Below are 16,723 nucleotides of genomic sequence, written 5' to 3'. Positions count from 1 at the left end.
GCGTGAACCGACAGCCTTGTCCATATCGCCAGCTCAGCAGAACTGAAAGTGTGTGCATGCGTGCGCCATCCATGTTGTTTAGACCACCAGCTTTCTCACTGTATCTGTAGTACGCAACTACAGATAATTGTTCCACGTCGTTGTGGAGAATACAATCGGCAATATTTGACCAATACGAGGTTACGTTGAAATTTGAGTATATTGCAAACCTGTCAACGCCTTATCAGTGACTTCCTTGGAACAAACCAATTCAGACGTTATTGTTCACCCCGTTCCCTATAACTCTCAAAGTTCATCCTACAAAGTCCAATCACAAGGGAGAAACACAAATAGACAAAAAATGTTGCCCGTACTGAAACGGATTGTATGCCGTATGGACCTGAAAATAAAATTTCCCTGTACAAGAACACGGGTAAAACGTATGAGTTGACATATATGATATTGTCACTCCAAGACAGTGAAGAAAGTGGAAACAAATGACGAAATCTGCCCATGGATAGTGACGATGATTTAAGCAGGTGTGGGGGCTGACGTTCACCTCCCCCCCTCCCCGCCGGAGCTTTTCGCCGGGCCACCGCCAGCACCCTTTTGGAGAGTCATGCGTGAGGCTGGCTCACCACCGCCCTGGGATTATTACTACGCGTGCGCCCCTATGGGCACTCTTCACTCCACAACACGCACGTCCGCACTCGCGGCGTTCCACCTGCCCGCGCTGATTGCGCAATACACGTGTGTGTGTGTGTCCGCGCTCTCCCCGCGGGTTGAAGGCGAAGCCGATGTGTCGCCATTCATACTGCGGTTCTCGCACGTACACGTGCTGGCGTGGGCGACCGTTTATATTTTAATATGCGCGCGCATCATACACACACTGATTTATATCACCCACACACACTGATTTATATCACCCACGCCCACCGATTTGTATCACCCACGCCCACCGATTTGTATCACCCACACACCGCAGTGCGCCAATCGTTGTTCCGCCACTCTTCACACACACACCCACAACGCGTCAACCATCATTCTGTACTCAGGTTTTATTCCTGGCGTGAATAGTGAACCCCTATTTATGGCCCAAGCGGACACCCTATAGCCTCTTATTTCCCACCCTTCGTGATGTGCGACTATCTCAGGCTAGATCTAACGAGCGAACTGGGCTGAATCGACCAACTGAACGATCACTCACCTCGCAGACACGGCGTCGCACGGACACGGTGGGAGTTGGGGAGGACGCTGGACAACGAAGACTCTGCCTGGCAGACGGTTCGCAGCTACACCCGGCAGGCGTCACACGGACGCTGCGAGCGGCTGAGATTCTCGACGGTCGCAGGAGAACTCTGATTCAAATTCGCTCTACTCCCTCCCCTCTTATCCTCTCAGAGCCCGTTAATCCCCGGGTGACATGATGTCATCCTGCGCGGCCAATCGAGCGCTTTACCTGCCGAGTTTTGAACGCTCTGGCCATTATGGGGGGGGAGGCATCACGTCATCCTCCCCCCCCTCTTCCCCCCCCCCCTTTCCATTGTCCCCGTATCTGCGTTCCTCATCTCTGATCACCGGTAATTTCCTGTCTCTTAAATAGCTCCTCCTAGGGCGCCCAGGGATTTTTTTCCCCCACCCCACTGTTTGCACTGCCCGTAGAGTGTTTGCCTTCGAGGCCCTACCTCCCGTGTTGTGTATGCTTCATCGCGGCCAGCCTGTAAAGCTCTATGCGCCCCTACGACTTTTTAAGTTGATTTTAGGGGGGCCGCCATGTAATCCGGCTTGGGGGAGGGGGGTGGTCGGCCAATCTCCTGGCAACGAGAAACCGGGGGACATCCCTGCTAGGGCCCATTCGGATGAAAACCCGTGGTTTCGGCCGAAACTGATATTGACTTTCGGTCATCATTCGTCAACCGAAGATCTATTTTGATAATATCACGCTAGTGCTACGTCTATCACTTTGCCTATCGGCCGGTCAGTCGGCGCTAGGCAATCCTATGCAATAGGCTGCAAACACACACACGTCAGCAGCAGCAACTTGGGAGCGAGGTTACAGCCGCAACCATGATCTGCTAATGTATATACGACCGGTCAACAGATGGCAGCCTGTCTGACTGAATGCGGAAAAACTGTTGTTTCTTAACTACAACATTCGTTTGTTTGGATATAATTACTAAGTAATACTTAAAGATTTTATATTTAGCGACTCTTACTGCAGGCTTTGAATGATTAGTTCTAGATTTATTTTTAATTAAAGTAGCATTGCATCATGACATATATCATAAATCTTGTGTTCGGTAACTTCAATTATATTAACTTTCGGTCTGGTTTCGGTTTCAGCCGAAACCAGAAATTAAGTTTCGGTCGTCTTCTACACGCGTGTCTATTTGGCACATTAGGAATGAACCACTCTTTTAATTATTTCCTCGTTCAGAAAGGTGGTTTTGTGAAAGTCCTTATGTGCTGTGCAGTACATCAATGCACGTGTGTACACCAGCATGCGATAACTGAGTTATGCCTGTGGGTGGCTGGCAGGCTTATTGATTAACCGGACTTGTACACCAGTCACGTGGTTAATGGCGACTCGGTTGAGGTTTGCTTTGTGTGACACACGTGCTGTTGGATTTTACAGATTTACCACAATAAATGTGTTTGCCCTCGATTTGAAGCACCTGCCCACGTCCTTCATTTCGAGTGTGCAACATCTATCCACGTAAATAAAAGTATTTATTAGACAACCTGTGGGGGGCCAACGTCCACCCCACCGCCCTCGCCAGGCAGGTGGGGCACAACGCCCGCCCACTCCGCCCGCTGGGAGCCGACCAAGTGATTGGGCCCCCCGTGCTAGCGCCCTCTCTGAGGGACATACTCGTACTGCTTGAAGCTGTACTCACGGCATTGCACGGACGCTGTGAGATTCGGAGGGAGAAGGACGAGAGAAAACTTTACCTATCACTGCCTCTTAGCAACACTCGCTGGCATCACACGGATGCTGCGAGCAGATTGAGGCAGGACGGCAGGGAGTGGGCCTTGGCGGCCCAGAGGTTGAAGACAAGAGAGTGAGAGTTGTCCCGGGCTGCTCTTTTTATGACCCTAACTTGAAAGGCCCGGGGTGATGTCGTACCACGCGGCCAATCGAGCACCTACCTGTGATTACCGCTCACTTGGACCTTGTGCCACGGGGAGTGCTGCTGCTCCGCCCACCCATTGTTCTCCCGTGCTCATTAATTCTGACCTCCTGGTCTACCCTTCTTGCCTAATATTCCACTCTCAGCCTCTCACAATGTCGTGAATGACTCACTGCGGCTGGCCCAGTGAACCTTTTTGCGCCCATACAATTTTAAGCCAACTCAGGGGCACTGCAATGTCATCTGTCCTTCGAGGGTCGGCCAATCTCCTGGCACCGGGAAACCGTGGGACTTTACTCCTAGGGGCCCTTCGGATTAAAACCCATCGTGCCAGGCAATCCCCTGCCAGGACACTACATGTGTGCACTGCGTGTGGGTGCTCAGGGTGTGTGCTCAGCCTAGGGGCCAGGGGGGAGTCGCGACGCTGCCGAGTTGCTTCGTGGCCATGGCACCACAATAGCCCCACGAGGTGCCCGTCCCCGTCTCGGGCTGACTGGAGCACCTCGCCTGGGTCGCTCCAACCAGGTAGCGCCATGGAGTCCGTGGGACCTGCCCGGCTCTAGTCGCTGGCTTCGTGGGTGGTGGCTCAGCTTTCCGAGGCCCCTGTGGCGGTCTAGAGGCTCCTCCTGCCCTCTGGTGTCAGCTGGCTGGGGAACAAACTCAGGAGCAGAGAGGTTTAGGTGCTGCTGCGCCCGTCGCCTCCTTGCTGGGCCGGGGTCCACTGGGAATTCGGGCCCAGCGGGGCCCATGTACGGCGTGAAGCCATCGGGTATGGGGGGCATGGGGGGTGCGGGGGTTCCGGGGTTTTGGGGCACCCGAGAGGCGGGCACCCCCCCCCCCCCCCCCGCCGGGGCCGCTCTCCAGGGTTTTTATTGGCAGACGTTAATCACCTTCTCTTGACCCCTCTTCCCGCCTTGGATCAGCATGGTCCAGGGGGAGATCTGCCGCATCACAGTCCAGGGTCCTCGCCAGTAGGTGATCAGCTTCCCCACCTGTCCAGCCCCTAAGTATGGGGTATGCAGCCATACCTTAGAGCCCGCCGAGTAGAAGGGGGGCTCCATGCGGTGACGGGTGCCCTGCTCTTGCCGCTGATGGGTGGCCTCCCCCTGTTGGTAGGCCCAGCCACGGGCCACTCACAGAGTCCCCATCAGGTGCTCCACGGTCTGGCTCCCTTCCTCCGGTTGTGGAGGGGGAACGCCGAATACCAGGTCTGCCGGTAGGCAAGACTCATGGCCAAACATCATTAGGAGCGGGATCTGTCCAGTAGCTATGTGTACCGTGGTGGTGTAGGCGAACAGGGCGTAGGGGAGGTGTTCGTCCCAATCCTGCTGATTGGCGGCCACCATACTTTTGAGCTTTCCGGCTAAGGTCTGGTTCATGCACTCCAACATACCATTTGCCTGGGAGTGGTATGCCGTGGTTCGGTCCTTCTGGATTCCGAACTCCCAGCACAGCACCTGAAATAGCTCTGCCTCGAACTCACTACCCTGGTCGGTAATGACTCGCTCGGGGATCCCATGTTTGAGCACGTAATGTTCAACAAATGCCTGGGCAACCACAAGGGCTGTCTTATCAGGGATGGCCACTGCCACTGGATAGAGCATAAAATACTCCGCCGCTATGAGAATGTACCAGTTGCCTCAGTGAGACCGCGGGAATGGCCCCTGCAGGTTGACCCCAACCAATTGGTTCGCCCAGCTGACGCGGAACGGCCTCAGGGACACGTGATACCATGCCGCTTTCTGCTCACACTGGAGACAAGCGTGGCAGCCCTGTACTCAGGCAGCCACGTCTTGCGTCAGTTTGGGCCAAAGATACTGGTGACGCAGGGTCTCCCAGGTGCGCCGTTCCCCATCATGGCCCCTGAGTGGGTGGTCATGCACCAGTCATAGCAGCTGGGGCTGCACCTGGGCAGGAACACAGATGCACCCCGGCTGCCAAGCTTCGGTTAGTTCCCGCACCACCCCATCCTTTACACACAACCGGGAGTACAACCCACTCCAGGGTCCCTGTTCGGCGACCTTTTCCTCCCGCAGGGCCGCCTCCACAGCCGCCAGATCCGGGTCCCGCTGCTGGGCCTGTCGCACCTGTTTGTCATCCAGGCCAGGGAATCCTCTTGGATTTGACCGGGTTGGTAAGAGCATCCCGTCGGGCCCATGGGTGCACACAAGGCACTCTCTCTCAACAGAGAGGGGTTAATCTCAGGGCGTTCCATGGGGGCCGCTGCCTATTGGCAGCGCCCCCCCCCCCCCGTGAAACATGAGCAGGCCTCCTCAGCCCGTGTCTCTTGGCACACCGCGGGTCGCCTCAACAACGCGTCCGTATTTGCGTGCGTCCGTCCAGCCCTGTACTCGATCTACAGGTTATATTCCTGCAGCTGCGTCAGCCACCGGGCCATCTACCCCCATGGTTCCATGAAAGTGAGGAGGAACTACAGAGCATAATGGTCAGTGCGCATGCGACATTTCCGGCCATACAGATACGGCCAGAACTGCTTGCATGCAAAAATCACGGCATACAGCTCCTGACGGGTCACACAATAGTTCAGTTCGGCCCCGCTCAGGGTCCGGCTGGCGTATGCGATGACCCGTTCCATCCCATCCTGCACCTGCGACAACACGGCACCCAACTCACTGCTGCAGGCGTCGGTGTCCAGGATAAAATCTGTGGAAAAGTCAGGAAAAGCCAGGGTGGAGGTATGGGTGAGGTGGTCCTTGAGGGTGGTGAAGGCCATCTGGCAGGCCTCCGGCCAATGGTTAGGGTTCTTAGGGGAAGTGAGTTGGGTTAGGGGATGTGCAATCTCACTGAATCCCTTTACAAATCGATGATAATAAGTGGCTAGCCTCAGAAATGACCTGATCTCCATCAGGTTCCTTGGCCACGGCCATTCCACTATGGCACATGCCTTTTCCAGGTCGGTACATACCCCTGCCTCGCTGATGCCGTGTCCGAGGTACCCCACCTCGTGCTGCGCAATATAACACTTACGTGGTTTGAGCCTGAGATGGGCTGCTCGCAGTCGTTGGAACACCTCCCGTAACCTGGACCAGTGTTCAGACGGGGACCTACTGAACACTTATCACGTCATCCAGATAAATCAAGCACTGTTCCCACTGCAAGCCCCGCATCACCAACTCCATCAACCCGCTGGAACGTCGCAGGCGCTGTTAGTGAGTCCGAACGGAAGCACTCGGAACTCGAACAGTTCCATCAGGGTAGTAAATGCGGTCTTCCCCTGGACAATAGTTTTGGCCCCCACCAGTGCGTGGCGATCCGTGGCAGCTGACGCCGGAGACACCAGGATGGGTGAGTTCAGGCCGGGCTGTCACGAGGGAGGACCAATATCGCAGCGGAATCCGCATCTGGGCTGCCGGGGGAATGGAGACAGACTCACTGACCAGAGCCTGCACGAAGGGTACCCCCCGGCCGGCCCCCTCCGCCTTTAGGAAATGGAGATGAGTTCCCTGGACTTCCACCCGCCCATTGGCCAGATCGATTTTAATAGGCATTCGCCTCAGAAAGTCCGTCCCCAACAGGCAAGGTACGGGCAGCGTTGCGGAGACAAGGATGGGTCCTGCTACCGAAAGCTGTCCAATCTGTATCGGGGCTTTAACCTGGCCCAGGAACCCCGACCAGGACGGTGGAGCCCGGGGCCCGACACCGATGGCGCCCACCCCGAGGAGGCCCCCGGTGAGGTCGCGGTGTCGGGAGTGTGGATTTCCGGCCCGGCTGGTAGGCCGGGCGGGACGGCGTCACTCGCCTGGTTCCTGTCTGTGTTCGGCCCCGGCGGGTTCCAGGTGGAGTTGGCTGCCTCTGGCTCCGTGCGGCACCCCCTCGCCACATGGCTCCGGTTCAGACGCTGGAGGTCCGTTCCCAGCTGCCACGTAGGCAGCCTGCGGCGACGGTGCAGGTTCGGCGGTTGGCTTCGCTGGTCCTGGTAGCGCCGCGGTAATGGCCCGGCTGCTCCCCCCCACCACGCCAGCCACCTGGCCCATGGGTAGCGCCCGGCCCATGACCTGTTCATGGACTTGGAGGATCCGGGCGGCCCACAGCGAGGTACGTTCCTCCGGCGTCACCACCGGCATTACAACACTGGTGCGGCAAGCGTAGGCGATGAGGTGCTCGACCACGAGGTTCTCGAGCGCCTCATCAGCCAGGCGACGGAAAGCCCTCCTCGCCAACACGAGCAGCGCACCCCTGTAGGCTAAAGGGGACTCTCTAGCTCCCCGCTGGCGGTCCTGGAATTGTCTAAAGGCGCCCTCAGCTAGGCAGGCAGTAGATCTCCCCCAAAGCCTCGTAGGCCACCTGTAAGCGTGGTCTTGCTGTGCGTGGAAGGGAGGAGTAAGAGGTGAGCGCATCGTCGTCTAGAATGGATGGCAATCCTCGCAGCGCCTCTTCGTCCGACCACTCGAGAGCGTGGAAGGCAGCCTCGAATCGGCGGACGAACGCCTCCCAATCACCTCCCTCGGCAAATAAATTTCTCGACGGGCCCCAGCCGGCGCGCCCGTCCTGCCACCAGCTCCCCCCGTTGGGTGTTTAGCCCTGGCGGCTTTGGCGGTGGTGGCTGACGTGATAAGGCTGGTTGTGGCTCCTGCCCAGCTGGCTGGTCGGCCTCCGGGTCCCGTGGCACCTCCTCCCGTAGTACGAGTGGGAGAGGGGGTCCCGTTGCCGGCGGGCGGAAGGCCCGCCACAGTAGCTCCCTATTGGGGATAGGGAGCTGCTGCAGTAGCTTCTGGATTGCCCTCTCCACGCGGGCCATGCGGTCCTCCATGGGGTCCTCCATTGGGTCCGGGCCCCCTGCTGCTGCTCCTGGTAGCAGGCCCCGTTGTTGCCCTGGATGTGGAGGCTCCCTGGCCCCTGCTCCTCTTCTGTTGGCTCTCTTCCACGGAGGTTCTTCCTTGTAGCCATTGTCGATCCCACCGCTGCCACCAGATGTAAAGGAAGAGCCGACACAAGGTTGCAGGGGGTTCGTCTTTTATTCCTTCCTTCAGTCCACACTTGTCCCCAGCCGTCTCAATCCCATTCCCGCCAAGATCTTCCCTCTTCCCGCCCGTTCTCTCTTATATCTCCTTGCTTGCTCCTCCCCCTTCTCCTGTCACCGTCCCACTCCCCCTCCTTTTGGTGGGAATCCTTCCCGTGACATCCCTTACACATATATTATTATAAGAGCATGTTTGTTTACGTGTTTTTTTGCCACAAGTACGTGTGGTTAATCCATAATTGATGCCTTGCAAAATGTATCTATTTGGTGTTTGAATATCTTAACTGTTGTATTGCAATAAGGGGCGTCCATACATGATGTCACGCGATTTTGGACGATTTTCGACCCCCCCCCCCCCCCGTCGTCACACGGCGTCACAAAAAGTAAGACCCCCCCTGAAATATGACGTCACAAAGCTCTGTCTCCCCCCCCCCCCCCAAAAAATAAAACCATGCAATTGTCATTGTAGCGCGTATTGTCTATATTTATTTAAAGTTGCACATTTTTACGTGACGTCACATTTCTAACCCCCCCCCCTCGTCACACATCGTCACAAATGTCTGACTCCCCCCCCAGGTGCGTGACGTCATTTATGGACGGCACCTAAAGGGTAAACCCTATTATTTGTAATCATTCAGGTCGCTCGTGTAAGTGAATGTGACTATAATCCCCCAGTATATCGAGTTCTCATCTGGTGAATGAAATACCACGAAGCCAGGTGGATGAGGTTGCCGAGGAGGGGGAGGAGGAAAATGTGCGATACCTGTTAGCGGATCAAGCGGGGTGGAGGCCCCATCAGCATCATTATTGTTACCCAGGAAAGCTGCTTCACAATCTCTTTTCAAGGATCCTGCCAAGTTTTCGTAGTAGGAGGGTGGTGTTGCCACGTCATATCCCAGTTGAGTGATGTGCAAGTAAGATTTCAACTTTGAAATATTTGGCCAACATGAGTTACGTTTTTTTTATAGCCATGGGAGAAAACTGTAAACCCACGCAGAAAAGCCCCCCCCCCCCCCCGCCAAGTCGGGATGTGAACCCAGACCATTGTTGCTGTGAGGCGAGTGTTACCACTGTGTAGTGGAGTAACGCGCGTGGGGTTTTGCAAACAGTGTGTATGCACGTGTGAGCCGCGGAGAGTGAAGTCACATTAGGGCAAACAGGTGCGGTGAGAGAGTAACTAAGAGAGACGACCAATTAAGATGCATAGCGGTGATTGGCTCGCTGCAAATGCAGACACGGTGTAGGTCTCGGAGTCTGCAGATTGAGGCGATAGCAGCGGCAGCCACGTGCGAGAGGCGACGGGAGGACGCCAGCTTAATTAGGGCATTTAATGAGCAGGATAAATACGGCAACGTGTGAGGCAGGGGGTGGAGTTGGTTGAAGTGAAAAGAAGAGTGAACACAAGAGCTCGCTCGCCACACCTCCTCCTTTCCAGCGGTGATGGTTGACCCCCCCCCCCCACCGGAGGCAAGGGCGAGGTTGGAGACGTGAGAGTGGACAGGCTAGCAGTAGAGAGGCTAGCGGAATCCTAAGTGTGAGTGCGCGAAGACTAGCAATAGAGAAGCTAGCAGAGTATATAGCGGAAGGCTAGCAGTGGAGAAGCTAGCAGAATATATAGTGAAAGGCTAATAGTGGAGAAGCTAGCAGAGTATATAGTGATAGGCTAGTAGTGAAGAGGCTAGAAGAGATAGAGAGCGAGCGGAGCGTGGCAGACAGGCTAGCAGAGTGAGAGAGAGCAGGCTAGCAGTGTGAGAGAGAGCAGGCTAGCAGCGGAGAGGCTAGCAGAGTGAGAGAAAGCAGGCTAGCAGTGGAGAGGCTAGGAGTGTGAGAGCAGGCTAGCAGCGGAGAGGCTCTGAGAGAAAGCTGAGTGAGCTAAGCGAGCGGAGCGAAGCAGGCGAACAGCGCAAGCGAGAGAGTTGCGATGGAGTTACGTGGTGCTCAACGCGAGGAGTTATATTTGAATAAAAGTGACACAGGAGGAAAAAAGTTGTCCGCGTGAAATAACACCACTACAACTGCACATACACAACCCTTCTGCATTGGTCATGATGACCTTGAGATGCCAAACTATTTTTAATTATGAGTTCACCAACCTCATAATGGGATGTACCAAATAACTCAGTGCACTTCAAATTAGGGCATCACGGTGGTGATTAATGATTCAACAGGCAGCTGAAACACCCATTAAATAAAACATGGAAATTGTGTATTCAGTCAACACATTACAGTCCAAGTTAAGTTCAAGCACTCTCCTTTGCAAGACTGCAATATATTGACTTGTTCTTTCACCAATGTCAAATTATCCAACAGGCTAATGACAAAGCAACAAACGTCACACTGAGGAACGACACGAGAAAAATGTTTTAAAAAAATCCTTCAAGGGTCTATCCACAGAAAAGTTGATCTCGGTCGACTTTGCACACACGTTAAACATAAAACGTTGCCAAAGATGACAAGTGCAAATCCAAATGTAGTTTTTCTCCACAACGGAGAATGCTTTTTATTTTTTATTTTGGGTGGCTGTGTGGTGCCACGACCGCGGAGCCACTCCGCAAGCGCCGACACTCCCCCCCTACCCCCACTGCTGAACACACAGATGCCGTGCACACACACGTAGTGTCCCGGCGGGGGATCGCCTGGCACCACGGGTTTTCATCTGAAGGGCCCCTAGGTGGGAAGTCCCACGGTTTCCCGCTGCCAGATTGGCCGCCCCCCCCCCCCCAGGGCAAATTACATTGCGGCCCCCTCTAAATTGGCTTAAAATTGTATGGGCGCACAGAAGCTCACTGGGCTAGCCACAATGAGTCACTCACAGCACCGGGGAGGGGCCAGGGTGAAATATTAAGTGAATAGCACAATGAGGTCAGAGGGAAATCCCAGTGCACACCCGTGGGTGTGAATTCGCCAGCCGGGCGGCCTCCCAGATTAAACCGGCTGAGTCAGGGGTAAGGAATGCGGGCGCAGAGACAATGGGCCGGAAAATAGCGGAACGTAATGCTCTAGGTAACGGCAGCGAAACGTTTGAAAATCAAAAGGGAGGCGCACAACTGGCTGTGCTGGACGATGTAACGTAACTCTGGATTTTCGAAATCACAGGGTATAAATATGGGAGCTAAAAACGGTGAAGGGTCTTCTGATCTCCAGCCACTTGGGTGACCCAGACCAGCTCCCTGCCAGCCTGCCTCTTCGAGCCGCTCACAGCGTCCGTGAGATGCCAGCGAGTGCCGCCACGAGACAGCAATAGGCAAGGTTCTCTCTCATCTCCATCCCTCCGCCTCTCTTCGCGTGCGTGCGTGCGATGCCGTGAGAACGACTGCGAGGTTCGTAACAGGGCACATAAGTATTTGGGGAATTGGATACTGATCGGATAGGCTCTGCTCGCAGAATATTTCCTCCGGGCAGTGCAGAGTTTTTTAGCGGAGGTGGGGCTGGTAACATGCTAATTCATGTTAACTCCGCCCACACAGCGAAAAAGACGCGGTCCTCACTTGACAATTTGTTCATTCAAGCTCTGTCTTCTGGACAGACCTGTTTCTTCACCTGAAGGTCACTTGTGTTGTGGCCGAAACGTCGTGAGAATTTTATTGTTTTATTTTTATTATTTTATTTCCATTCTACGTGACTTTACCGAATCAAGAAGATGGGTCAGTTTGAATGTCGACATTTTGTGATGGATTCACATTAGCAGGATGGCTGTCTTGCACAGCCCACAAATCATGCTCCTCTTGAGCATCGGATTCGAAAGTCTCGCTGCTCTCAAGTCCTGGCTCAACGTTGTCAATTGACGAAGCTGCGGATGGCGCAGTCATATTGTTCATAGCGCTTTCTTGTACTGAGCATAGAAAGTTCAGAACCACTTTCTTCACTGCCACTGCCTCCTGCACATTGAAATCCTTGAAGCGTGGGTCAATCAGCGTCGCAGCAAGGAAGGGTGCCGAGGAACTGATATCAGAGAATCGACAGCACATTGCTGTAATGTTGAGCATGTTATTCAAATTTGAGAAGAGCGGGATTACAACAGAAATGCATGCATCATCAGCACAAATCTCCAGCGTTGCAGTTTAAAATGGTTCCCATTCTGCGATTGAGAGACTGTCGATCTGCACACTGTACAGATTAACCGCCTTGCGCTGTTCGACCAGCCGCTCCAGCATAAGATACGCACTATTCCATCTCGTATCGACGTCTTGCAGTAGGGAATGTTCTGGGGATTTAATCGTTTGCTGGTGTTCCACGAGATGACGGCAAGCCTGCTCACTATGCTTAAAGTGAGTAACAATCTTGCGAGCCTTCTTGACGACAGCTTCTACCGATGTCGGCGTGAACAGGGCATCACGCAGAACCAACTGTAATGTGTGGGAGGGACATGCAGCCAATATCAGTGATGCCTGCGAGTCTCATTGCCATTTTCATGTTGGCAGCATTGTCTCGCACTCTAACATTAATCTTCTCCGCAATCTCCCATTTCGTCATGGTTTCCATCATGCTCTTGTTTCAGCACCGTCACACTCAAGATAACTTTGCGCCACACAGCATCATGAATGATATGACCCGTGAAGCTGAGTAATGAGCATGATTTTGCTGGATTGCTCCATCTGTAATAAACGATATGCATGTGGCCTCCTGCAACAGATTTGTCACGTGTTTCACGACTTTGTCATGTGGCAGGCATCAGCGTTGTTCAGTAGTATTTTTCGCTTTTCACCTTATAGCGATGAGCACTGAGTGGATCACCAATGTTCAGTCTTTTGAATGCTTCACCTTAAACAACTGAGTAGGGTAACATGTGGACAACGATCAAGTCCATGATGCACTTATCAATTCGCTGAACTGAAACGTGGTCATCAGGCCAGACCATTCTGCTCTCGGCCATTGATGTCAAGGACGTCTGCACAAAATTTGGTAATGCATGTTTAGTCGCTTTCTCTTCTATCATCTTTTTCTCGGCACGCTCTGCTCTGTCGTTCATGGCCCTCTTGAGGTACGTACCATGGAGCTCCTTGTGGCAGCCTGCCAGTTGAACTTTCAAGTCTGAAACTGTTTGAAGTCTTGGCTTATCGCTGCCAAGTGATAACAGTTTGTTGCATTGTTTGCACTGCGCCTTGCTTGCATCAGAATCGACTTTAGTGAAGTAATCCCACACCGCATATTTCGACATTCTTCATGGTGATTAACTGCTCCGTTTATTAACTTTAATTTTCTACTTCACTCAGATTTGTAATTTCGTTATCACTAATTCGCTACGGAACTATTAACTAACTGAATATCAAGTCAGACTTCGAATCTCGGTATCAACCGGCGTGTAGACTGAAGCGAACGCAACACATAAGCCAAGGCGGGCAGGCGGCTGAGAACAGACAACAGAGGCACTTTGTTGTCTTCCCACCAAAGAGACTCCACCCACGGATGTAGATGCAGGCTGCCGTCTGTTGACCGGTCGTATATTCATCAGCAGACCATGGTTGCGGCTGTAACCTCGCTCCCAAGCTGCTGCTGCTGACGCGTGTGTTTGCAGCCAATCGCATAGGATTGCCTAGCGCGCTGACTGACCGGCTGATAGTCGTAGCACTAGCGTTATATTCTAAAAATAAATCTTCGGTTGACGACCGAAAGTCAATATCGGTTTCGGCCGAAAACGAAACCAAACCGAAAGTTAAAAATTGCCAACTTTCGGTGCTGAAACCGAATTTCGGTCGGCCTCTATTTTTCTACCTACGTGACTTTACCGAAAGAAGCAAAGCGTATGGATTCCTGCAGTCACGAAAACTTCAAATCAACATAGTTAAAACTTTTTCAGAAACCAAAAAATTATTTATTCTAGATTTAAAGCTTTCGTGACTGCTAGGATCCATACTCTTTGGGTCTATTGGGTAAAGTCACGTAGGTGAAAATAAAATAACAAAAAATCACGACGTTTCGGCCACAACACAAGCGGCCTTCATCAGGTGAAGGGGCGAGACTGTCTGGAGGACAGCGCTGGAGTGAGAAAAGCCACGCTTAGATCACGACCTTTAAGCTGTGTGAGAAGAAAACAAAGCGCCTTGACAAAGGAATTAGCATATAATTTAGCATTGAAATGGCTCATTGAAATAGCTAAGTTAAAGTATACACATCCGCAGAGGTACCCCTTGACAAAGGAATTAGCATAGAATTTAGCATTGAAATAGCTGAGTGATTAGCTTGTAACTGGTCACAGAAATAGCTATGTTAAAGTCAGAGCATATACATTCACCGAGGCACCTAGTACTCATCAAACAGGAGAATTTAGCGAAACACAACCACGCTCAGACAGCGGACCTTTAAACTGTGTGCGAGCAAACAAGGTGTTCTGACAAAGAAATTAGCATAAAAAATAGCATTTGATTGGCCGATTTTAGAAAAGAGGTGGTGTACGTGCCAGTGGACTTGCCGTTTGGCGCGGGGGGGGGGGGGGGAGAAGGGGGTGAGGGGGAGTTTACCTATTGATGGTGTGAAAAGGGAATTTATAAGAGCTGCGAAAGTTTGGGGTACCACTACTTGAAAAAATATACTGTACCATTGAAATTAGTTTAATGTTTAGTTCGATTTAGAACATCTTTCCAATGGTTGCTTAATTTGAAACCATCCTCTCAGTTGAAATTGTGTCTGTGTTTGTAGATCTGAATTGCTTCATGAACAAATCTCTGATAAAAGCCCGTGGGTTTGCAAAGAACCTTGGTATCGGAGAAAATTATATCGTGATCCCCCACGGCGTTGTAACAGTGATCAGCCACGGCAGAAGAATTTGTTTTGCCGTGTTTCAAATCTGATTTGTGCTCGCGAATTCGGTCAGAGACATGTCGCTTTGTCTCCCCGATATAGCAATCACCGCAGGTACAACTCAATTTGTAAACCCCGGGGTACTGTAAGTCAGGAATGACATCCTTCACGGATGGGATCAGATCACGAATTTTGTGTACTGTATTGAACCGGACCTGGATCTTGTGTTTGTTTAGAATTTTGGAAATCTTTTTAGTAACGCCTGCTATATATTGAAGTGTGATGGTTTTGACCGGAGTATCAAGTGGTTGTTTCTGTATGGAGGGAGAAACAGCTTGGCGGATGGTACGGTCAGAGTAACCATTCCTTTTGAGGGCCAGGTTTACATGTTTTAATTCACTGGTCAGGTTGTGTTGGTCTGAAATGCAATGAGTGACCAGTGAATTAAAACATGTACACCTGGCCCTCAAAAGGAATGGTTACTCTGACCGTACCATCCGCCAAGCTGTTTCTCCCTCCATACAGAAACAACCCCTTGATACTCCGGTCAAAACCATCACACTTCCATATATAGCAGGCGTTACTAAAAAGATTTCCAAAATTCTAAACAAACACAAGATCCAGGTCTGGTTCAATACAGTACACAAAATTCGTGATCTGATCCCATCCGTGAAGGATGTCATTCCTGACTTACAGTACCCCGGGGTTTACAAATTGAGTTGTGCCTGCGGTGATTGCTATATCGGGGAGACAAAGCGACATGTCTCTGACCGAATTCGCGAGCACAAATCAGATTTGAAACACGGCAAAACGAATTCTTCTGCCGTGGCTGATCACTGTTACAACGCCGTGGGGGATCACGATATAATTTTCTCCGATACCAAGGTTCTTTGCAAACCCACGGGCTTTTATCAGAGATTTGTTCATGAAGCAATTCAGATCTACAAACACAGACACAATTTCAACCGAGAGGATGGTTTCAAATTAAGCAACCATTGGAAAGATGTTCTAAATCGAACTAAACATTAAACTAATTTCAATGGTACAGTATATTTCTTCAAGTAGTGGTACCCCAAACTTTCGCAGCTCTTATAAATTCCCTTTTCACACCATCAATAGGTAAACTCCCCCTCCCCCCCTTCTCCCCCCCCCCCCCCGCGCCAAACGGCAAGTCCACCGGCACGTACACCACCTCTTTTCCAAAATCGGCCAATCAAATGCTATTTTTTATGCTAATTTCTTTGTCAGAACACCTTGTTTGCTCGCACACAGTTTAAAGGTCCGCTGTCTGAGCGTGGTTGTGTTTCGCTAAATTCTCCTGTTTGATGAGTACTAGGTGCCTCGGTGAATGTATATGCTCTGACTTTAGCTTGTAACTGGTCACAGAAATAGCTATGTCAATCACTCAGCTATTTCAATGCTAACTTCTATGCTAATTCCTTTGTCAAGGGGTACCTCTGCGGATGTGTATACTTTAACTTAGCTATTTCAATGCTAAATTATATGCTAATTCCTTTGTCAAGGCGCTTTGTTTTCTTCTCACACAGCTTAAAGGTCATGATCTAAGCGTGGCTTTTCTCACTCCAGCGCTATCCTCCAGACAGTCTCGTCCCTTCACCTGATGAAGGCCGCTTGTGTTGTGGCCGAAACGTCGTGATTTTTTGTTATTATATTTTCACCTACGTGACTTTACCCAATAGAACCAAAGAGTACGAAAAATTATTACATCTACATGTGAATACAGTGCATTCCCGTGAGCTCTTGCATATTCACATACGCTGTTTTGACCTTGTTCGAGCAACGTGTTTTAAATCGTCTAATGCAATATACAGCCGTCAATTAAAAAATACCACCATGGAAAAAAACGCTCCAAATACACTGCTCATCGGCACAA

The sequence above is a fragment of the Petromyzon marinus genome, chromosome 22 (assembly GCF_048934315.1).
Source record: "Petromyzon marinus isolate PM22_M1 ecotype Great Lakes invasive population chromosome 22, UKy_Petmar_22M1.pri1.0, whole genome shotgun sequence".
In the NCBI taxonomy this organism is placed as follows: Eukaryota; Metazoa; Chordata; class Hyperoartia; order Petromyzontiformes; family Petromyzontidae; genus Petromyzon; species Petromyzon marinus.
This window is presented reverse-complemented; position numbering follows the sequence as displayed.